Source organism: Nannobrachium achirus (assembly GCF_963921795.1).
Source record: "Nannobrachium achirus genome assembly, chromosome: 13".
NCBI lineage: Eukaryota > Metazoa > Chordata > Actinopteri > Myctophiformes > Myctophidae > Nannobrachium > Nannobrachium achirus.
This window is the reverse complement of record NC_137833.1, coordinates 58268779-58294144: the sequence shown is the minus strand read 5'-3', so window position 1 is coordinate 58294144 and position 25366 is coordinate 58268779. Positions and strand designations below refer to the sequence as shown.

The 25366-nt window shown below is 43.3% G+C and overlaps 1 long non-coding RNA gene across 1 annotated transcript in view; it reads right to left on the bottom strand.

Annotated features, from left to right (window-relative positions):
- Positions 1 to 25366, bottom strand: part of LOC308296902 — a 253786-nt gene that overhangs the window by 123807 nt on the left and 104613 nt on the right. Inside the window, exon 3 of the long non-coding RNA XR_013962648.1 lies at positions 8998 to 9042. This is a non-coding gene — a long non-coding RNA (uncharacterized lncRNA). The remainder of the gene's footprint in view (positions 1 to 8997; positions 9043 to 25366) is intronic.

The following is a 25366-nucleotide window of genomic DNA, read 5'->3' as shown; positions in this document are numbered from 1 at the left end:
CGCCATGAATGAACCAATACTGTCCATGTATCGTATTGTTAACCATGTATCGTGATGCGTATCGTATCATCGTTACACCCCTACTATCAACCATTACTTTTGACTGATTTTCAATATTGACAGGAATATTTTAATATCCGTTTTCTTGTTCATTCCTACATCTCTACTGTTCCTGAAAAAAAAAATTATAATCATGAGCTTACAAACAACATTTTTAACCACCTTTATCTTCCTTTACACCGGCATACGTGTGATGCTTTAACAAAGCTTAAATTAGCCCAGGATCCCATGCCAGCAAAACAAACGCCATGCTTTTTTTCCAAAGTGGGAAATGCTGATTTTAACATTCTACACCTCCCCAGGTGGAATGGCGTCGGCATTGACAGTTACAGAACATAAATAGCTACGAATCCGACTTGATAAATCGCTCACATTTTAAATGTGAAAATCTTGCCACCCAACCGTGTATTCTTGTACAGAAATAGTGGAGTTGTCAGAGCAGACTGTGCATCACTCCTAGACTATATCGTCACTGTGGGGCAGAAAAAAAACGTGTATATCCAAGTTTCACTTTTTTGTTTTCGTAAAGTAAAGCCCTACTTCATCATACAAGACTGTCACACAATGCTAGTGAAAATAGCCGATCTACAAGCACACGACACCTCGCGGCGCGAGGCGTGCTTGTAGATCGGCTATTTTCACTAGTTTAAATCATTTTTAAAATGATAGATACAAAACAAACGGTTTTGGACATACAGTACAGTACAAGGTTTCCACCCGACAACAACGGTATGCTCATAATATACAGAGATTACAGACAGGCAGACAGCCTGCTAGCAGACATCATATTCATTCACACATCCACTGCTGAATGAATGGCTATTAGAGGCCAGAAGGTCCTAGGTTTGATTCCCAAGCCCCCGGCTATGTGTCGAGGTGTCCATGAGCCAGTGTTGTTTTTGACAGCAAATTTTGATTTAGTTTTAGTCATAGTCTTTTGAATAAAATGTAATTTAGTTTTAGTCATAATTTAGTCACCTGAAAAGTTTTAGTTTTAGTCTAATTTTAGTTGACTAAATATCATAAGATTTTAGGTGACTAAATCTACAGTTGATTTAGTCGACTAAAATGTATTTTGGCAGGCCTTGATGGCATCGTAATGACTGATTTTACACTTGGTTGTGTGTAAAATCAGCATCGCGTTGCGACGCGTTGTGAGCTTGTAGATCTGCTATTTTCAGCACGCAACACCTGAGAGCAACCAAACATAAAATGACTCTCTTCTTCCACGAGTCCCTCCCTAACGTTTTAGTCTAGTTTTTATTTTGTTGACGAAATTGTCAAGATATTTAGTCTCAGTTATAGTCATCACAGCTTAATTTGTATTTAGTTTTTATTTAGTTTTCGTCAGTGAAAAAAACGCAGTCGACAAACATTTTTCGACATAGTTTTAGTTGACTAAATCAACAATGCCATGAGCAAGGAGCTTGACCCCTCAAAGCACTAAAAAACGGCTGAATGACGCTCACTTCTACAGACAGACTGCGTGACATTTTCTGTCCACACTAGGGATGGGATGATAATCGTTTATCGTGTTAAAAACACTGAATACTTGTATCGTGGACATTGTCCTCCGTCATGCACTGGGATCAATTCACCTTGTATTTGCCGCGCTGCATATCTGCTGCCATTTAAAACCCTCTATAATTGGTAAAACGGACCTGGGAATAATGTAGTTTTTTTTTCACTCTCTACCAAATCGCTTTGCCGAAAAGATTTGTTTTGGCAAATGTTCCGCCCCAGACAGGATAATGGATGTGGGGGATATTTTGAGCAATTCCTTTGGTCAAAATAATCGTGACATGACATTTTTGTATTGTCCCATCCCTAGCACACACACACACGCGCACACGCACACGCACACACACACACACACACACACACACACACACACACACACACACACACACACACGCACACACGCACGCACAGAGGTTGTTCAGCTCTTTGTCCTCTGGTAAGGTCCCTTCACATCATCAGGTAGCCCTCTGTATGCTGTCTGGAACAGCTGTGTACGTGCATGTGTGTGTGTGTGTGTGTGTGTGTGTGTGTGTGTGTGTGTGTGTGTGTGTGTGTGTGCACACGCGCGTGCGATCGTGCGTGCATGTGAGTGACTGTGAGAGAGAGAGAGAGAGAGAGAGAGGGGGGGGGGGGGGGGGGGGGGGTCAAGGGACCCTATCTAATCCTGTTAGCTAATTAGCAGCTAGGGACAGATGGACGCAACCCTGTCCTCCTCCATGCTATTAGCATCAGCATTAGCACCATATGCTAAACACACACATTATTAGCATTATTACAACCGCCATATGTTTAACTGAGAGATGGGAGGAGAGGGGAGGAGAGGAGAGACAAAGGAGGGAGTGGTGTATTAAACCCAATTAAGACCAGAGGCAGATTCTACCAATGCCTTCTAAAGCAGTAGTTCTCTAACCTTTTCGTGCCAAGGACGGCCACTGTGGTTGCCGTGAAAGCGAGTCACACTTGCAAATGAATTCCGTCTTACCATTTCAATTCAATGAAGAAAATGTGTTCACTAATACAGGGTTCCCCAAATAGTTTTCCCCAAGGTCCGAATTATGTCTAGGGTACCAAGCAGAGGGCCACAACATTTTAGGGGGCGACGGTGGCGTTTCCGCTACTCCAGCAACAGTTCAGATATCGTCACTGTCGGGCAGAAACCTTGTATCTCCAAGTTTCAAATGTGTACGTTTTTTGGTAAAGCAAAGCCCTGCTTCATCATACAAGGCCGTCGCACAAAAGTAGTGAAAACAGCCGATCTAGATCTGCTGTTTTCACTAGTTTAGTAATTTTTTTAGATGATAAATACAAAACGAACGGTTTTGGACATACAAGGTTTCCACCCAACAATGACGATATACTAGTGTTGTTGCTGCTCTTATACCACCATTATTACTGGGGTTGGTGGCGGCCAGACAGTAGCCCCCCGCGGGCCGCAAATGACCCGCGGGCCGCCTATTGGGGAACCCTGCACTAATAAATCAATGGCCATGTATGGAGATCACTGTGTCAGTCCATCTGTCTTGGCCATTTATGGATTATGTTAGTGCGGTTCTCCTAACAGGGCATCATCTGGGATGCAATCCCTTTTATGCCCATATATGGAGATCACTAAATGTGTGTGGCAAAAGCAAAAAAAAATAAGCGTTCTTCAAAACAATAGCAAGTCAGTAGCACTCTCATTTTGAATTTCTCGGACCGAAAGTAAAACTCCTACTTTCCTTGGACACACGCTCTTATTTGCGTCTACTATTGTTTCACTTGACACGAACATGGTCAAAGTCACGGCAAATCACTGAGTTACATTTATTGAACTGATCACAAAAGGCAACGCTATTGCAAAAGGCAACGGATATTGTGGTCATACCTCGATAATTATACGATAACAATATATTGTGCAGCACTAGTGTGTGTTGGGTGTGTGTGTGTCTGTCGGGGGGGGGGGGGGGGGGCACACGCACACGCACACGCACACACACACACACACACACACACACACAGCTAATGGCAACGTGACAAAGTGACAGCGAGAGGCGAGCGGTGGTCGTGATTGGAATGAAAGCTGAGTCAGAGCAGCAACACCCAGGCCTGTCACCGAGCATGACATTATAGTTAGGACCACTCGTTCTCCAACAAATAATTACCACCAAAGATTTAAATGTGTTTCTTTGGCATCGAACATTACTTGCCTTTCAGAGTTTGAAAGCAAATGAATAGTATATGAGGCAGATATGATGAATATAGGCTAACCAATAATAAGAATCATGCAAAAAGAGGCCATATAGCAAATCATGTTGTACTTTTTAATTTGTTCAAAAAGTGTTACGGCTGATCTACAAGTTCACAACTTGTCACGTCGTGAAATGTTCTGAGCTTACAATGTATATCTACTATCTATATATTTCCCACTATTTGTGTCATTTTCGGGTTCTGCGCTGGCTTGTCAAAAATAGCTGATCTACAAGCTCACAGTGTGTCGCTTCATGCCGCATCAATGTTATGCTATACCCTAGAGTGCACCACCATCTTTTGGCTTATTGGCTAGTATAATTATTTAACTGCTTTTAGTGGAACGCCCCCACAGCCCTTCAAATAAATAAACTACATGTCTTGCGAACTTGTAGCGTGTGCCAACTATTGGTTTAGAAGACTCTGTCCCAGTTTCTTAATGGTGTGTCTCGTCGGAAACTACAAAACTACAAAATGACGTAACTCGGAACCTCTGAAAACCATTACCCCGAATTAGAGTTCGGTCGGAAAGTGGGAACTCTCAGACGAAAAGTTTGGTTTCAGAGAGAGTAGGCTATAGACTGGCCTTTAGGTCACGCCTAGAAGAAATACCAGGCTGGAAGGTCTGGTGATACGAGGTTAATTCATTGACACAGATGAACGGAGAAACAGTGAAGGTTGTGAAACATAATTGTGATTATGTCGAATAATAGTGACCAGATATGATGTAATAACAGCAACAACAGCTACATTGTTGCGGTGGGAGCCGGAGAGACAGGCAGGCTCGCTAATGAGCAGCGTTGCCAGATTCAGCGACAGAAACAAGCCCAAAAGAAGTGACTAGGACTGTATGGGTCAGCTAGTGATGTGCTGTGAACATTGTAGAGCTGCCATTTAAAAATAATATTAATAATCTTGAAATGTGGAATGTTTTTAGAAACATTTTAAATACAAAGATCTTGTATGGAGGGTTCCTCCCTGGCACAAGATATTTTCAGATGGATGTCCGCGAACAAATACTTAAAGGGATACTGTCACCTAAAGGGGTTGAGGGGCAGATTACATTGTGACATGAGATTCTCTGAAAACGGTCTGAAACAGTCACAGTGTAATCTGCCCCTCGCCCCCCAACAACAGCTGACCAGTACAGTAAGTAGTCATACAGTCAGGCTATACAGACAATTAATTTGATTGGCTTATAATTGCGCATCCCCACAATGACATCATAAAAATATTAACTTGTTTTTTTTTAGATGAGTCTCAAAGTGACAGTAACCCTTTGGGTGACAGGCCCCCTTTAATTAATTAATTTAACATTAGGGAAGCATTTTTAGATGGATAAATCAATGGCCATTTATGGAGATCGCTGTGTCAGTCCATCTGTCTTGGCCATATATGGATTCTGTTAGTGTGGTTCTCCTAACAGGGATCATCTGGGATACAATCCCTTTTATGCCCATATATGGAGATCCCTAACATAATCCCTTTTATGCCCATATATGGAGATCCCTGCTCCATATGGTTCACTTTAGATAGATACTGTTATTATATGGCGGGGCGGGCCGCTTGATGGCCTCATAGAGTCTAGTATCTCCCCCAGTCCATAGGGATATCCCTTTGGTCTGATGGTCAAGATGTTAGACTTTCACGCAGGAGACCCGGGTTCGAATCCCAGGCGTGACACAAGGCAAAAAAACAACAACAACAACAACAACAATACAGAGCAATGTTAAACGGAGGTAAAACGAATAAATTGACCATTACAGTTAGTGCTTCATAAGTGTCTCACCGTATCTCGTCATGAAACAGATTATAAGAATTATCAGTGCAATGCCAATTAAAAAAAAGGGTCCATGCGATCAGGGCAAAAGCGTGAGAAATGAAAGAGCTCACAGTGAAAAACAAGAAGAACCCTACTCTAGGAATGTCATTAGAGTCTTTGAAACATCTATTTATTCCAGGTTAAGTTACGGTTGACCTGGCCAAGCGACCATTGTGTGTCTCATTATACTTTGGAAACAAGCCTCCAAAAAACCCACAAGCCACAACCCACATCTACCAATATTTACATGTGTCTTTGGAGAGAAACAAGCCCAAAGTTGCTTATAATGAGCAGGCATGGCAACACGGCTAATGAGCCAAATGATGAGCCCATTCAAGTGACAACAACAAACACTGTTGTTTGCGGTGTCTTTTATTTTTGATCATCAGGTTGAGAGAGAAGTTCTCAATGTGTGTGTGTGTGTGTGTGTGTGTGTGTGTGTGTGTGTGTGTGTGTGTGTGTGTGTGTGTGTGTGTGTGTGTGTGTGTGTCATACTGAGTCTAGCATCAAACTAGCCATGGATTATACAGTCATATAATACATTGTTTCTCAAAGTGGGGTCCGGGGACCCCCATCGGTCCTTGAGGGAGTTACAGGGGGTCCCCAGATAAATGATAGTTAGGAACCAAACGGACCCTTATGGGTCTGTAACTCAGACTGTCAGAGTTAAATTAACATTGATTTTACAATACAAACTGGGGTCTCAGAGATAGAAATGCCATTAAATGAGGGGGTTGACCTGGACCTGACAAACAGGTTCACAGCCTGAGTGTTTTCAGAAGGAATGCAGCCTTTAGAGAAATCCTTTAGTAAAGCACCATTTCCCAGGGAGAGGTCCCCACACGCACACACACACACACACACACACACACACACACACGCACACACGCACACACGCACACACACACGCACACACACACACACACACACACACACAGAGCCAGGGATGAGGGTACAGGTAGCCTAATCCTGGCACACCCTGGCACAGCGTGTGATGTCTCCTTGGCCCATCCTTTACCTTTACCTCCCAGGTAAACTTCTTATATTTCTGTCTCATCGCAGTGTACAAGCAGCGCTGCGGTGCCAACAGGGCTAGGAACAGAGCCAAAGTCACACCAGATGACAACACATCAGGGGTTTTCAAAGTGGGTGATGGGGCACCCTGGGGTGCCGCGACGGCAGGCCAGGGGTGCCACAAGATAATTTGATAATATTTGGAATTTATTTGGACACATTTTAACAATTTTGCTGCCATTTTAAACATAGCTGTAGTAAGCAGCTGCCAAATTGTCCTTACCTTTAACGTGCATGATCTGTGCAAGACTCATGTAGTAGACCGGTAGACAAGATGACAGCTTTCGAATAAAAAAAAAATCCATTGGAATAGACAAATCCGTTGCCAGGCTGTTACCCCTGCTGTAGCCGCCGGTGTTACATAAGAAAACATTGGAAACGGCCAGTTGTGCGCTATGGTAACACGTGGACACGTTCGCGTACATAGCAGACGATATGTGCGTGGATCATATGCCAGGCGGGCACAAGAATCGAAAAGCTATCAAATAAAAGAAACCGCGTGAAAAAAAAAAACGATGAAATTAACTTGCTGCTTATTCCTCGGTTTACAATGTAAACAGATGGGACGGAAGCTACGATTGGGCCTTGGACAGGATACGGAAACCTAGATCCGGTCAGAACCGGAAATACAGCAGGATACAGTTAGGGGGCGGGCCTAAGACTCCGAAACGGCCATATACAGCGATCATACTTTTAATTGTTTCATTTTTTTTTTTTTTTTTTTTTCTTTACATTTTTATCCCACGATTTTTGTAACCCATTTTTTCACCCGGTGCCAATTGCCTAAGCTGTGATCCTGGGCTCTACTCTCTCTCTGCCAACCTGGGGAGGGCCCCGAACTGAGCTCATGCTTCCTTCAATGCATGAGGAGTGAGCAGGCCGCTTCTTATCACCTGACAGGGGGAGCTTCCCCGGTTGGACGTAGCGCGTGGAAGGAACACGTTATTCCAACCAGTTCCATTCCCCTCCATCAGGCGCCCCGGCTGGCCAGGGGGAGGCTTTATAGAGACCAGGATTACTGCATGTTTTTGTGAGGGTATCTACCCTAGGAGACACGGGGAGAACATGCAAACTCCACACAGAAAGGCCCTTTTGCCAACCCCACCTAGGGTGTGGGCACTGATGACGCGGAGGAGGGAACACGCCCCCAGCACCCACAGTGTCCCCCAGCGGGAATCGAACCCAGGACCTTCTAGCTGTGAGGCGACAGCACTACTGACTGCGCCACCGTGCCCCTTTTAATTGTTTCATAATGATTAAAGCTAATTAAATTTCCGGGAACGACGGGCATCGCAGCGTGGTACAGCGGGAAATCAACGGTTTCGACGGGGATCGCAGAGTATGAGTTAAACTTGAAATAAAAAGTTATTTTCAGTCAGTTCTAACCAAAATGGCTGTTATCTCAATGTTTTCTCACAACATAATCACTAGAATATCGTCACTGTTGGGCAAATGTGTGCGTCTTTTGGTAAAGCAAAGCCCTGCTTCATCATACAAGACTGTCGCACAAAACTAGTGAAAACAGCTAAAGCACACAGCGCCTCGCATCGCAAAGTGACTACTGGCCAATCACAGCGTGTCTGTTCCGGGACTTATCAATTCAATTCTACAGAGCTTTATTGGCACGTCCAGTTCCGATGATTTTCTTTTTGAATACATAAAAAAATATATACCATTACCACATCAAAAGTAATCAATTAACTAATCTATAAAAAAAATGGTCAAACGTTCGCCAAATTGTCAAGAAATATAAGACAGAGGCAAACATTGTGAGAATAGCAGATCTATAAGCCGAACAAGAACAATACCGAGGGCTAAAAAGACAGCATCCACAGTTTAAATCCAATCCATCCAAAAAGCAGACGTCACAAAAAGACCAAACATCTACAGCATCAGTGCAAAAAGACACACACCCATCACACACACAGACACACACGCGCACACACACAGTAGACAGGTAAGTGAGACACAGTGTTTGTGGGAAACATCACATAAACATGAGAGAGAATACAGTGTGTATCCTCCTCTTGTGTGTGTGTGTGTGTGTGTGTGTGTGTGTGTGTGTGTGTGTGTGTGTGTGTGTGTGTGTGTGTGTGTGTGTGTGTGTGTGTGTGCGCGCGAAAGTATACAACTGTGTTAAAAGTGAGCCAAACCGAGCACACTTCAGAGGTTCTGGGATTCATTGAAGCTGCCTTGCATGTTCGGCTATCGCTGTCTGCCAGAGAGCACAACACCACACACCACACACCACATACACACACACACACACACACACCCTCTGAAAAGCAGCTTACCTGTAGTGTAGACGCACAGCAGTCTGAGTCAGAAGAAGCCAAGACCTGCAGGAGAGAGAGAGAGAGAGAGAGAGAGAGAGAGAGAGAGAGAGAGAGAGAGAGAGAGAGAGAGAGAGAGAGAGAGAGAGTTTAGGAACCATTTTCCAGTGGTATTAGAATGTTTCATATCAATATTAAAGGTAGGGCTGTCACGATCACAAATTTAAACGGACGATTAGTTTATTTAGGGTTCATAATCAAAAACTGCACAGGGAAGATTAACATTTCTTGAAAATAGCTGAAATATCAGATCTACAAGCTGACACGTTGTAAGCTTGTAGATCTACTATTTCTGCAATGTTTCAAATTTTTCAACATGGAAACGATTATGCAAAATAATTGTGACCAGTAAGACTCCCTAATCGGGAGATTAACGACCGTCAGGTCGCATACACAAACTTTAGAAGGCAATGGTAGCCAATCAGGAGGGAATATGGGAAATGGGACAGATCCATGTTGATGACATGACTGTAGAGATGATGTGTACCGCTTTGTGTGATTTTAGGACAACATCTGTAGGAGCATGTCCAAAAATATTTGCAATTAGACGATTATGTAATAATTTTGACAGGCCTAGTTAAAGGACAACTCCACATTAAATAACATCTAGGCTCATTTTCCTACTTATGTGGATCCCAAATGACCATGTCCATGGGGTCCGTACGCCTATCAATTTTACGATTATTTTTTGCTGTCAAGTTATTTTTTTTTATCAATCTGTTATCACAGTAGTTGTCATTACAAACGCATCCATGCCGTCGTTGTCCCACACGAGCCACCGCACTCCACTAAACACAGTTTAAATGTGATTCTTTTTGAGGCTTCCCCAGTTCAAAAATAATTCTTTTTGAGGCTTCCCCAGTTCAAATATGATTCTTTTTAAGGGGTCGCGGCCTGAAACAAGTGGAGAACCACAGAGGTAGATGTTGAGCGGTCGTCGTCCGTTGTGTTACGTGTGCCATTTAACCCCCACCTGCTCCTGCTGCATAAATGCATGGCGTGTCAGTGACAGCGCTGCCGGTCCCCGCGGACACACACACACACACACACACACACACACACACACACACACACACACACACACACACACACACACACACACACACACACACACACACACACACACACACACACACACACACACACACACACACACACACACACACACACATGAATAATGCACCCGCATCCTTCCTCTGCCTGTGATGCTAGCTATCAGCTAGCGCCCATCAATGTTTCATAAACAGGGCGAGTACACAGCTTTTACATATGTATTACACATTAGTGCTACGCTGTCAGGCATGGTCGCTGGATGATTACAAGAACAAACGTGCGTGTGTGTGTGTGTGTGTGTGTGAGTGTGTGTGTGTGTGTGTATGTAGGGCTGTCACGATATGACATTTTACATGACGATTAATTGTCACTCAAATAATTGGCGATTAACGATTTAATTGTGTTTTTGTCGTTGATAATTACATTTCTGTTTGGCTTTTAGGCTTTGAAGTTGCACATGGCAGATATGACACATAACCTAAATATACAAAGAAATGACTGACATATTTGACAACTTACTACTTAAAAAATAACTTTGATAGTGGAAATAGCCGATCTGCAAGCTCACAACGCGTCGCGATGCGACGCGTTGTGAGCTTGTAGATCTGCTATTTCCACTATTTTTTTACATTTTTTAAATGAACATCTTTCAAAATGGAAACGATTATGACGATTATGAAAAATAATCACGATTATTTCAAAAAATCACGATTAGACGATTATGTAGTAACTGTGACAGCCCTATGTGTGTGTGTGGTATGTGCGCAGTTAGCCATTAGCTGGATTATGTGCCGATGTGCTGGGCTTCAGCTAACAGGAGTGTGTATGAGAGATGCAGACACACATACTAGGGAGTGTATTCTGTCCAAACATGACAACACATCACACCGTGGCATTTGGGTGGGAAACGTGTATGTCCAAAACAGTCACTTTTCTGCGCGCACACATGCACGCACGCACGCGCACACACACACACACACACACACACACACAGACACACACACACACACACACACACACACACACACACACACACACACACACACACACACACACACACACACACACACACACACACACACACACACACACACACACACACACACACACAGAGCCAGGGATGTGGGAACAGGTAGCCTAATCCTATTGTGTCTGTCTTCTTACTGCAACAGGATGGCAAGCCTCCATGTGCACGCACGCACATGCGCTCACATAGACACACACACACACACACACACACACACACACACACACACACACACACACACACACACGCGCACGCACACACACACAGATTAAGAGTCTCAAGGGAAAGGGGAATTTTCACCTGTACCCTACGGGCTGAATTACAACGGTATAATTACATCACTGGAGCGGGCGGGACGGGAGGGGGGGGGGGGGGGGGGGGGAGGGGATCAAAGGATGCTCACCAACTTGGCAGAGAAAATCCCACAACTTCACATACAGCTGTGCGTGCGCTAGGGGTGTAGGAAAAAATCAATTCGAATTCCAATCACATTTCAGAATCAATTCTCATTTTCCAAAATATTATTTTTTATTAGATATTATTTATTAGATATTATGATTTTTATTTTATGATTTTTTTATTATGATTTCTTTATTACAATTTTTTATTAGATATTATGTTGTGTTTGTACAAGTTAAATAAATGTGTGCAAGCATGAATAAATCAGACATCTTTGTGTGTTTACATTATTGCAATAAGTTGATAAAACCTTTACAATTATAAAAGCTACGTAAATGTACTCTGCTTTCATGCCAGCAGACTGGAGTAGATCCTGATAAACTATGAATTGAATAGAGCATTGTTTTGAATCGAGAATCGTGTTTCTTTTCTTTTTTTTTTATTGGAAAACAATCGTTTCTGAATCGAATCGTTTGGATTTGAAAGAATCTGGAAAAAAAATCGAATCGTGTCCCCAAGAATCGATTCTGAATCGAATCGCGGGAATCCCAAAGATGCTGGATTCGCAGCCCTATCATGCATGCACGTGCGCGTGTGTGTGTGCATGCGTGTGTGAGCGTGCGGCCGTGCGTACTGCGTACCATGGCAGAGTGCATTAACATGACAGACAGACAGGTAGGCAGGCAGGCAGACAGACAGACAGACAGACAGACAGACAGACAGACAGACAGACAGACAGACAGACAGACAGACAGACAGACAGACAGACAGACAGACAGACAGACAGACAGACAGACAGACAGACAGACAGACGGAGTGGACGGGAGAGCAATTTACCAGCATCATGCAGGAAAAGGTCAACAGCAATGGAAGGCAATCCATTATACTGTGTGTGTGTGTGTGTGTGTGTGTGTGTGTGTGTGTGTGTGTGTGTGTGTGTGTGTGTGTGTGTGTGTGTGGGTGTGTGTGTGTTAAATACAGTCTGACATTGTTTGTTCACCATTCGCTTGTGCTCAGGACTCAAATCTCACAGCTGACCTTTAGAGTGTGACATCGCAGCGACAAAGAAACCTCCTTACAGATTCTATCAATAGGGCTGAAACGCTGCACCAAATGAAAGCACGCCATTGATTTTAGTAACTGAACTGAATAATCAGTTTTAATGAGGTATCAAGTCAAAGATCTCAAACAGATTGAAGACGGATAAAAAGATGCAGTTCATACATCCAAAGTGTGGTTTATTTCTCGGAAAAACAAATCTGTGGTCAATAAAACTGTATGCTAATCATTTCACCCACCCCAAAATTAACTGTATGGGTTCTCAAACTTTGCCCTGTCAGTACCCTCATTTACATATCAGGGATCTATCAATATGCCATGCCTGTCGAATATGCCCTTATCAATAAGCCAATATATGACATGCACCCCCTCTCGATTCTGATCTGGATATTGCTCCATGTGCAAGACAGATGTGTTGACCCATATTTTGTCATAGAGTGCAGACATTTTGAAATAAATACAGTACTATTTAAAGCAAATCACTTTGAGATAAGACATTTAAATTAAGTAATATATGAAAAGAACATTTAACTTTAATCCTACCAGCACACAACGCCTCGCACCGCGAGGCGTTGTGTGCTTGTAGATCTGCTGTTTTCACTACTTTTGTGCGACGGCCTTGTATGATGAAGCAGGGCTTGACTTTGCAAAAGAACGTACACATTTGAAACTTGGGAGATGCAAGGTTTCCGTCCGACAACGACGATATGCGTGCACTGCTGATGCCAGGAGTTTTTCAAAGTCTTAATCAGACAAATTGAGTCAGAGACTCTGGGTTTATGCTGGTGCTTTTTATGAGGTCGGGATTCATTTGAATGAAGATTAAATTAGTCCTATTAGAGGAACTGTGAGTCAGCAGTGTAAGAAAATGGTAGTTGTACTCCAGGGGTTTGGTGAACTGATTCAATATGCGTATGAGTTTTATGTGTTGAAAAATGCGTAGCAACATTGGACGTTATTTCAACGCAGGCTTTTGATGAGCCGAGCTGGGTTCCCTCCTGATTGTCTTTTTCAAGTCTACATAGCAACACAATCAGGGGCGTCACAAGGGGGGGAAAGTGGGACTGAGTTACTAGGGCCCAAGATGGAGGGGCCTTAATTATTCTATGCTTTAACTATTGAAAAATAGCAGATATACAAGCTCACAGCGTGGCACCGAGATCTGCTATTTTTGAAAAGTCGTGAAAATTTGTGCAAATCTTTGAATATATGTCTTTTTTTAACCAAACATTTGTAACTTGCTTCTGTGGGGTCCCTGGAACTAAATATTTTGAGATGGGGGTCCGTGGCCAAATACATATAATTTTGGGGGTCCTTCACATGAAAAAGTTTGAGCACCACCGACATATAAACACATTTTCAAGATTTTTCGAAAATGCCTTGCCTTTTATATCCGCTATTTTTCAATAGTTAAAGCACAAATTAACGCAGTGAATCCTTGTATTCAGGGCCCAGAATTTGGTGCGACACCCCTAGCCTAGCTGCAGCTATACCATCATCCACCCATGTTAAAACAAGGAGGGAATGATACTGCAGTTAGTTAGCTAGATGCATTAGTATCTAGGCTCTGTTATACCAGGCTACGACACCCCTGTGTGAGGCTATAGAAACACCTGCTGCTTCACACAATAGCTGTTCGGTGTGTTTGTACAGTGACACACTCAATGGTCGGCTGACAATACGCATTACGTGAACGCCAGTCCCTTTTTATTTCTTTATTTTTCTTACAATAGCGTCTCTAGTAGTTTCCCCTCAACAATAAAACTTCGGTATGAAGTATGTCCATTATGGAAAAGTAACGTAATATTTTGTTGCCGTCTGGGCAGAAAGCTCATATTCCTCCATTTTGTGTTTTTCTTTGCGTAGATTAACGCCCTACTTGATCGAACTACAGCGTCACGCGTAGGGCTGGGGCGGTATGGATTTTTAGTTATCATCGTAAATAAGTCACCACTTAACCGGAATCTGGTAGCGGGGGTAACAGTTCCAACTGAGATTTCCAGATTTCCTTATCCCAAGCAACTTCCTCCACTCCCTCAGGGAGTATACCGAGGCGTTCCCAAGCCAGTTTGGAGATATAATCCCTCCATCTGGTCTTTGGTCTGCCACGGGGTCTCCTCCCAGTGGGACGTGCATCGAGGACCTTCCTAGGAAGGCGCTCGGGGGGACATCCGTACTAGATGCCCGAACCACCTAAGCTGACTCCTTTCCAAGTGTAGGAGCAGCGGTTCTACTCCAAGTCTCTCTCGGGTGACTGAACTTCTCACCCTATCTCTAAGGGAGATACCAGCCACCCGTCTGAGGAAAACCATTTTGTCCGCTTGTACCCGCGACCTTATACTTTCGGTCATGACCCACACGTCATGACCATAATATCGCACTGGGAATTAATGACTATCTCATCACCCGTGAACTTGGGGGGAGTGATTTAGGGGTGTAGGTACGTACCTATTGTCCCTCCCATTGTCACACCCACTTCTGGCTACCTAGAGGTGTCAACATGTTCCTTGCATTCAAATGGCTTTTTAAGCACTTTGGGTTTTATGGTGCAACAAGTTTAAAATGTCCATAACTTCTTCAAATATGCTCCAATTTCAACAAATGATACATCATATGAAAGCTTAGATTCATTACTTGGATAATCTGTACAACAAAGAAAAATGACCAATGCAGACATAAGGAACAAAGTACCAGACCTAGTCACATATCTTAAGTCCAAAACTGTCACTTCAACAGTTCACTTCAAATCTACAAGCTCAAATCGAGTTTTGAGCTAATATAACGGATATTCTGAAGAGAGAACCTTTGTGAGGCACTGTAGTATGAATTTACAAAAGAAGACATGCAAATTTAAAATACGGAGAAAACGAAATACGAATGATGGGAGGTTCAAGGTCACTCACCGCAGCACTGTGTGCGTGCGTGCATGCGTGCGTGCGTGCGTGTGTGCATGCGTGCATGCGTGCGTGCGTGCGTGCGTGCGACAGGCAACTCCCCTGCATCAGTCTGTCTATCGCCTCCACCATGGTTAAATAATGTGTGTTCAATCATTAACGTGTGTGTATGCGTGTGCGTGTGCGTGTGTGTGTGTGTGTGTGTGTGTGTGTGTGTGTGCGTGCGTGCACGCGTGTGCGCTAAATGATGGGAAGGTTAAATCATTCATGTGTGTTTGTGTGTGCGTCATGCATGCTAATGTGTAAAAAAAGAAAACATTCCAAGAAGTCTTTCAAACTCAATTAATGATGTGGGCAATGAATGATTCAATGAATGAATGAATGAGTGTGTGTGTGTGTGTGTGTGTGTGTGTGTGTGTGTGTGTGTGTGTGTGTGTGTGTGTGTGTGTGTGTGTGTGTGTGTGTGTGTGTGTGTGTGTGTGTGTGTGTGTGTGTGTGTGTGTGCGTGCGTGCGTGCGTGCGTGCGTGCGTGCGTGCGTGTGCTTTTCATTCAAACTGAGTGTGAGATACACACACTGTAGGACTAGAAGGAGAAAAAGGCAGCTAAAAACAGACACACTGGGAGCAAACCCAAGGGCAGCTAGGAGTGCAGAAAGAGGCACACACACCACCTACGGTGTGACAGTGAAGCCAACAACACTGCAGAGCTCTAGACCCTGATGCCGAACAGGAGGGCATGTTTATGGTCATTTTTAACCAAAACCCTAAAGCCGGAAATAGCCCACATTGTGAGCCATCGTTGGTGCACAACACTGGCAAGTGTAAAGTCCAACCGCAGACCTTAACCTAACCTTTAAATGCCCCATCCTAACCTGAATTGTTTCCTCATCGTAATGCCTCATTCACACTACAGATATATAGTTGAACGTTTTGCTTGGTAATTCAATGTAATCTCAATGGAAACCAGCTTTAAAGGCTGGGCATGTCGGCTGTCCCTGGAATCCAGCCTTTAAAGCTGGTTTCCATTGAGATTACATTGAATTACCAAGCAAAACGTTCAACTATATATCTGTAGTGTGAATGAGGCATAAGACTTGTTTTTTTTTTTAAACATTTTTTTTTTCTGTCTATTTCTCAAATCCAACCATATAGTATGTGCGTACATCTGGCCGTCACAAGTATAGTATAGTAAAGGTGCGTGGGCACACACGTACACACACACACACAGCTGTAAGCAGCAGGTAGCCTGTCTTCCATAACATGCCAGATTGTGGGAAGGTGACATCCAAAATGTCACCCCCCCACTGAGTGACGCACGCACGCACGCACGCACGCACGCACGCAAGCGCACACACACACACACACACACACACACACACACACACACACACACACACACACACACACACACACACACACACACACACACACACACACACACACACACACACACACACACACACACACACACACACACACACAGTTAGCACGTTCTCCATGGAAATCTGGCATTGTGCACGGAGACAGACAAACAGACACAGATATATTGTTGCATCCATATTAGGTAAGAAATGACAAAACATCCCAAACGTCTAAATTCTTACACGGTGGGGAGAAAGGGGGATTGGAACAAAGGGCTAATTGTTTAAACATGGAGGCTGTATCGATCTGGTACATTCTTGTAATCACCTTTACTTTTAGCCCTCCATCGTATGCACTGGTTGGACAACTGTTTTCCATCGTGTTGTGAACTTGTAGATCGGATATTTCCACTATCAATGTTCTTTTTTAAGTATTAAGTTGTCAAATATGTCAGTCATTTCTTTGTATATTTAGGTTATGTGTCATATATGCCATGTGCAACTTCAAAGCCTGAAAGCCAAACAGAAATGTAATCGTCAACGACAAAAACACAATTAAATCGTTAATCACTATTTTTGAGTGAAAATGTATCGTCATGTAAAATGTCATAATTGTGACAGGCCTACAGACTACTTTTCACTATCAATAAAGGCAGAAAACAATATCTTAAAAAATAAAAAGGGACAGAGTCGGTCAGGCAGATACAGGCTTACTCGACGAAGAGAAAAGCCTGCTTATGACCATAGGCTGATACGGCATAGAACGGTGCTACTTTCGCCGGGAGAATTTCACAGATTTTCTTTTTTTTTTCTACCAATCACAGTGCGGTGTTGCTGAAAATCTATTCCCCGCAGAAACATTTTCTGTTCTCCCTCACGCCTTCGTCCTTTTATTTCTGCTCGGACAGTAAGTAAGTAGCAAACATGGATTCTACCAACGTTACACGTTTCTACTAAACGTTTACGTTTCTACTAAAGAGCGAGTTAACTTACGAGCTGGTCAATGGAGCCATGTTTTTGTTTTTTCACCGGGGAATGTAAACGGACTGCGACGTATGACGTTACTTCCATTAACCGCAGCACTAACCGGGGTCTACAGTTTCATGCCATTCACATGGCATATTGTGGCCAGGGTGGACACATACAGGTGGTTCTGGACAACCGCCACTCGAAACAACACAGCCTCAGGTCCTCAGTGATACACGTTACTAGCTAGACAGTGCTGCCAGGGACTACACACACACACAGCATTCATACAGACATAGTCGTACAGTATATGCTCTCTGCTAAGCACAAACAACATGTAAGGCCTTCAGCTGGACGTGGAAGACAAATAGACTGTGTCATGGAGGGGTCATGACGCACACGAGCGCGCGCACACACACACACACACACACACACACACACACACACACACACACACACACACACACACACACACACACACACACACACACACACACACACACACACACACACACACACACACACACACACACACAATTGAATCATACATGAACTCCATGGCAACGACAGTCTGGGATACACGTTTGAGCACACACACGCAAACACATGTGCACCCGCTGCATACACTGACTAGATCAGTGGTTCACAAACCTTTTTAGCTCAGTCAAAACCCTAAAGGAGATAATAGACCCGGGACGCAAACTAGTGAAAATTGCAGATGTACAAGCTCACAACGTGGCGCGAAGCAACCTGTTGTGAGCTTGTAGATAGGCTATTTGCATTACATCTTAAAAATGTGTGGAAATTATTTTGTTTTATTTATTTATTTAATAAAAAGAAGAAAAAAAAACGTAGCTTTTTGGGGAATGCTTTTGAAAACGTCTTGAAATAATTAAAAACAAAATGTTGGAAACAAAAAAAGGGTCCCATAACAATGTAGGTTATGGTTTATGCGATGCATGCTTGCATGTGTGATAAATGTTTGCGCGCACGCACGCGCGCGCGCACACACACACACACACACACACACACACACACACACACACACACACACACACACACACACACACACACACACACACACACACACACACACACACACACACACACACACACACACACACACAGCATGTACAGTCCGTGTTTGAACATGCGTGCATGCATGTTATGTACTGTAAACATGCATGTCTGTGTGGTATGGATGTGTTTGAGCACCTGCAGTGCTCAGGTCTCTTTATGCTGGTGCACGCCTGTGTGTTTAGAGTGGCAGAGTGCAGAGAGGATGGAGGACACAGAGAAAGCCAGAGATGTGGGATTGCAGGGGGAACCGTGGGGGTGTGTAACGAAGAGGGTCAGAGTGGCTTATTGTCAGTATCAGCTGAGGAAGAAGCGAGTTTCAAATCAATCCCATTTACAGTGTGCTAGCTCGTCCCCTGGGAGATGAGATGCAGGGGCGTCACAAGGGGGGAGTGGGACTGAATAACTAGGGCCCAAGGTGGAGGGGCCTTATTAATTTTACTTTAGAAAATAGCGGATATACATATATTGTAGATCTGCTATTCTTGAAAAGTTGTGAAAATTTGTTCAGATCTTTGAATTTATAAGCGGACATTTGTAACTCAAATTTTGCTTCTGGGGGGTCCCTGGAACTAAATGTTTTGAGATGGGGGTCCGTGGTAAAATACATTTCATTTTGGGGGTCCTTCAAGTGAAAAGGTCTGAGCACCACTGACATAGAAACATTTTCAAAAAACCTTAGAAGGAAATATTCAAAGACATTTTCACGATAAAAAAATAAATAAAATAAAATAAAATAAAAAAATAGCAGATCTACAAGCTCGCAGCGTGGCACTCGGGCTCAATGAATAAAAAAAATCTATTTATATATTTCTTTTAATTTTATTACTTTTACTCTGTGATAGAGTTCTCAAATTCTTCCCGAACCTGACCGGCCCGAATAATTACCTTACATTTTAGACCCTACGCGGCCCTAAAAATGTCAAGTCGGGTAGGGCCTAAAATGCATGGTAATTATTCAGGCCGGGCCGGCCCAGTTAAAGCCGGACCTTAATTTTCAGGCCTGTAGACTGCGTAGAGAACTCTACAGTAGTTCAATAGCGAGTGCCACTCGAACACTGGAAGTGCAAGTAGCTGTTGCTGTAGAGACAAATCTTTTATTCAAGCCAGGACGCTCCAAGTTGCTATATTCAAACATTGTTCGTAGTCGAGCACAATGTCCAACACAAAGAGAACGTTTGAAACTGAAAACATTGTTACTTAGTTTGGTTACGATGTTTAATCGTATTACACGACGGCTTTGTTCCGCCATGAGTGAAGATAAACAGATTCAGTCCGGAGTTTTGACAAAAAACGTGTGCGCGCGCGTGTGTAATACAACCAAATAAAGTGGTAGCTAATAGATTTATAGTTGCATTAACCAACGGCAGGAAGGGCTAACAACACCGCCGGCACTTTGGGGACGGGAAAAATAACTTTTATCACGATTCCTTCCTGTATATTCACACACACACGTGTGCGCAGCGCGCACGCACGCAAACACAGGACCTATAGCAGACACACAGAAGGTGGTTAGGCTCCATTAGGACGAGCAGCACTGTGACAGAACAGTGACATAAATGGCAGCAGTGACCATGCTGTGACTGTCCTCCCTCCTGTGTGTGTGTGTGTGTGTGTGTGTGTGTGTGTGTGTGTGTGTGTGTGTGTGTGTGTGTGTGTGTGTGTGTGTGTGTGTGTGTGTGTGTGTGTGTGTGTGTGTGTGTGTGTAGGGCTGTCACGATTATGACATTTTACATGACGATTAATTATCACTCAAATAATTGGGATTAATGATTTAATTGTCTTTTTGTCGTTGAGAATTTCTGCTTGGCTTTTAGGCTTTTATGTTGCACAAATAAATTACTGACATATTTGACAACTTTATACTTAAAAAAGAACATTGATAGTGGAAAGTAGTCGCATTTGACTTTTTTTTTAAATATATTACATGTACATTTTTCAACATGGAAACGATTATGACAATTATGAAAAAAAGAATCGTGATTATGTCAAATAATTTTGATTAGACGATTATGTAATAATTGTGACAGCCCTGTGTGTGTGTGTGTGTGTGTGTGTGTGTGTGTGTGTGTGTGTGTGTGTGTGTGTGTGTGTGTGTGTGTGTGTGTGTGTGTGTGTGTGTGCACGTGGATCCGTGATGATGATGAATCGGCGAGGCCGATCGTGCCAGGACCTTCCAACGGACTGTAGGGTAGGAGAACCGGCGTTACTCTATATACAGTATTTTACGCGAGTATACTCGGGATCGGCACTCTAAATACTTGAGTATTTTTCACGAGTATACTCGGGATCAGCGTTAAATGAGTTAAAAAAGAACATTAATAGTGGAAAGTAGTCGCATTTGACTTTTTTTTTAGATATATTACATATACATTTTTCAACATGGAAACGATTATGACAATTATGAAAAAAAGAATCGTGATTGTGTCAAATAATTTTGGATTAGACGATTATGTAATAATTGTGACAGCCCTGTGTGTGTGTGTGTGTGTGTGTGTGTGTGTGTGTGTGTGTGTGTGTGTGTGTGTGTGTGTGTGTGCGTGCGTGCGTGCGTGCGTGCGTGCGTGCGTGCGTGCGTGCGTGCGTGCGTGCGTGCGTGCGAGCAGAGTTGTATTTTGATGTTATGTTTCCCATTATTGTATGCTGTAATGTTTTATGTGGACTGGACTTGTGGAAGATTAGCCGATGGCTAAAAGAAATCCAAATGGAATCAAATCAACCATAGAGACACACGTACCAAACACAGCTTTATGGTAGCCCTACGTCATGTGAAGCTTGGCCAATCAAGTCCGGAACACAAGCGTGACACCAAAAAACCCACCCAATGTCCACCCACATGTGTCCTCTGTCACACATGGAGACGCCACCTGTTTCTGTTCACCTGACAGTGATGGGTTTCACTGCGGGAGAACGGAAGTTAGAATGAAACTAAACACGATCCAATGTTTGGGTGTAATTTAACCAACTCTAGGACAGTGGTTCTCAAAGCGGGGTCTAGAGGGGCCATCCGGGTGCCTTGAGGGACACTGTTATTGAAAGAACAATGAAAAGAAATGACAAAGAAAAGCTGAGTGTAAGAAAATAATCCTTGCCCAGTGCACACATGCTGTAAAATGCTGAGTGATACATAATATGTATCACTCGTTGAAGACCCCTGTGCTATACAATATACAATATTAATGTATAGCACAGGGGTCTTCAACGTTTTCAGGCCAAGGACCCCTTAGTTGAGAGAGAGATGAAGCAGGGACCCCCACAACCTGTTCATAGATTCCATATAGTTTCATCGTTTGACTGCACAATCGTCAGTGTATTTTGGATTCACGTCAATTTGTGTTTTCCGATATTTAACCACTTGATCCGTCAATACTTATAACACTATGTAAATAGTCTGCTCTTTCTACCTCTACACCAAAGCTCGTTATCAAAAATAGCTGATCTACAAGCTCACAATGCCTCACGCTGTAAGGCGCTGTAAGCTTGTAGATCTGCTATTTTTTGGCTAAAGTTCTCAGAATATGGACGCTAGGGTTCAAGTGGTTAATGTATAGAAAAGGAGGGGAAAAAAAGCTTATATCACACAAAGATTTGGAGGACCCACTGTAGTAACTCTGAGGACCCCCTAGGGGTCCCGGACCTCCTGTTGAAGACCCCTGGTATAGCGGTATCCATTTTTTTGAAAATGTCTATTATTTATCAGTTAAGGTGTGTGACACAGTCAACACCTAACAGTCTGATCATTGACGAGAAACTAAGTTTCACACACACACACACGCACGCACGCACGCACGCGCACACACACACACGATGGACAGCCTGGGTTGACAGGCAGAGTAGCAATTAAAGCAATAAGACAAGCCATACTGACAGCTTATTGGACCACTGAAGCAGAGACATGAATTCACACAACCAATGAGAAGATCTCTCTCTCTGAGTCCTGTTGGTGATTTCTATCTGTCTCTCTCTGCAAACATACGTGCACACAGACATCAAAGGGGGCTTGAGCCCCTGCCTTTTTATCTGTCCTCTCCAGACCATGAATGCAGTTTTTACTATGGTGAAAGCAATACAAATGTCCTCTTTCCATGCCATACCTGAAGGCAGCATTCAAGAGAATCGCATTGTCCAAACTCTCCTGAACTTGAATGCAGCATCTTATGTAGAAAGAATTATCCTCTCTGTATAGAAATCCATGCCATTACGCCACATCTCCAGAATTGACTTAATTATGCATGTTTCAGTGTTAGAAATTTAGAAATGTCAGCCCCTGCCTCTTTAACGTTCTCTGCACGTCCCTGCTCTCTCTCTCTCTCTCTCTCGCTCATCTTCTCTCTCCACTTTAAGTAGCTATAATATAAAAGTTTGGTGCCAATTATTCTCTCAACTCTCGCCCCGCTACAGGCCGACAGACAGACAGCGAGCGGCGGAGCAGGAGGAGATGGATCACTTAAGGTCTGCCAACATCCATTCCACTGTAATGATGACGTTTCAAAGAACTCCAAAACCGTTTCAGAGAACTTTGATTTGAGGCAGAACACAACGGAGAGAGAGTGAGAGAGAGAGAGAGAGAGAGAGAGAGTGAGAGAGTGAGAGTGAGAGTGAGAGTGAGAGTGAGAGAGAGAGAGAGAGAGAGGAGTGGAAAGAACACGCAGCACAAATTGACAGCGGTTGAAAGTAACTCAAGTACTTTACTTAAAGGAGTAGTTCACCCCAACTTTTCTATTGGAGGAAAACCTCGAAAACGAGTTGCTGCAACTCAATGGTTGATCCTCTAACGAAATTTCAAATAAATTGATTACTCACTCCATGGAGACTTGAGTTCACTAATATTTTTTTGTATTTGTCCAAATCCTAAGACAACAAAATGTATTATAGTAAGTGTAAATGTTTTTCAAATAGCCAATAATAAATGCTATGAGCAAATAATGCCTTTTCTTTTTCTTGTTTTGCTCAGTAAGAGTATGTTTTATATTTCTTAGCTCAGTATACTAGCTTACTAAGCTTAGTAGATTTTGATGCCAACACTATCGCACTATTACTCAAGTGATATGTTTGAACAAATAATCATTTTCTACATTGTGGTATTGCTGCTTTTACTTCAGTCATAATTTCAAAGGCCTGAGCAGGAGGCGGGGAGGAGCCGAGATGAGGGCGGGGCTCAATAGCGCAGTCCTCCCACTCAGGACAAGGTGGTACTGCAGCTGAAAATGCTCTGAAAACCAGGCATAAAATGACAGGGGCTCTGGAGTTAGCCTGGCTCCAGCCAATAGACCCGCCCACTCTCTGAGTGAACTGCATCTCTTGGTCTGGATGTGTCATATGACGCGTCTCTTGATAAGGTATATTGGCCTACCGACCAATGAAATCAATGCAATACGGAGGAGTGGTGAGTCTAACTTTTGAAAATCAACAGAAACAGTGGAGGGAGGGGTGGCTCACCAGCGTTCTTAATTGCCTCCTTTGATCTTCAGAAGAGCTGCAACTACAAGTGTCGATAGCTCGTTTAGTGATTCTCTCTAATCAATGAAACATCAAAGACAATGACCTGTTTGGTGCATGTCATAGAGGGGAGGGGGAGGAGGGAATGTTTTGTGTGCAAAAGTCAAACACAACCCCTCCCACCAGATCTCTTGTGATTGGGAATTTCAAATTTTAAATCCCCTCCCCTTTTCAATCAAATAGAATGGAGACAACTTCAGACTCAAGCCCCAGCGTAGAGTCTGAAATCAGGCTACTCTGGAGTAGTCATTTAGCCTCAAACCTTTTGAAAAACGGTTTTGGGACATAAACAATATGATATTAATTATTTTTAAATGCATGGTGTAGATTCTGTAGAACACCCAAGGGGCCAAACTCGTTCAGTAACGTGATAAGGCCACTAGGGGTCACTCTGCCAAAAGGAGTTGTCTCGTTCCTGAATGAGACAACAAGGGGTTAACTGCACAGCTCTACGTGCATGCTGCGTGCCCTGTGAATGACCCTAGTCCATACGTCACCCCGTAGCTCAGAGAGAGAGAGAAAATGGCACGACCTGGATGTATTGATTTCCAATCTAGGCTGAAACATAAAAAGGGCTTTATCTATGAATGAGGTGAAAAGAACGCCAGGGAAGCAGAGATCTGATTGTTTTCACGGCGACACTTTAACGCGATGGCCGGCCGCGGTTTGGATTTTAGTTTCGCGAGCGTTTGTAAACAAATGGATTTTCTTCCTCAATCGTCAGTGGACACACTTCCGAGGCTCTTCAAAATAAAGCGTGAGTGAACGGTGGCAGCAGCAACAGCTAGAAATGTTAGAAACCTTGGCTTCCCATGTGTTAATAAAAAAAGCAAAAGATGCCCAATTTCTTTATAACACCAACTACCGGTAGATAAAAAATGTAATAGAATTGTTAATTTATTATGAACGGAGGGGAACTCCCCTTTCTCCGCCCCTTTTTTCCGAGGTTTGTGTATAGAGGAGCCAGCTAAAGCAAGCTGCAAAAAAGAAAAACG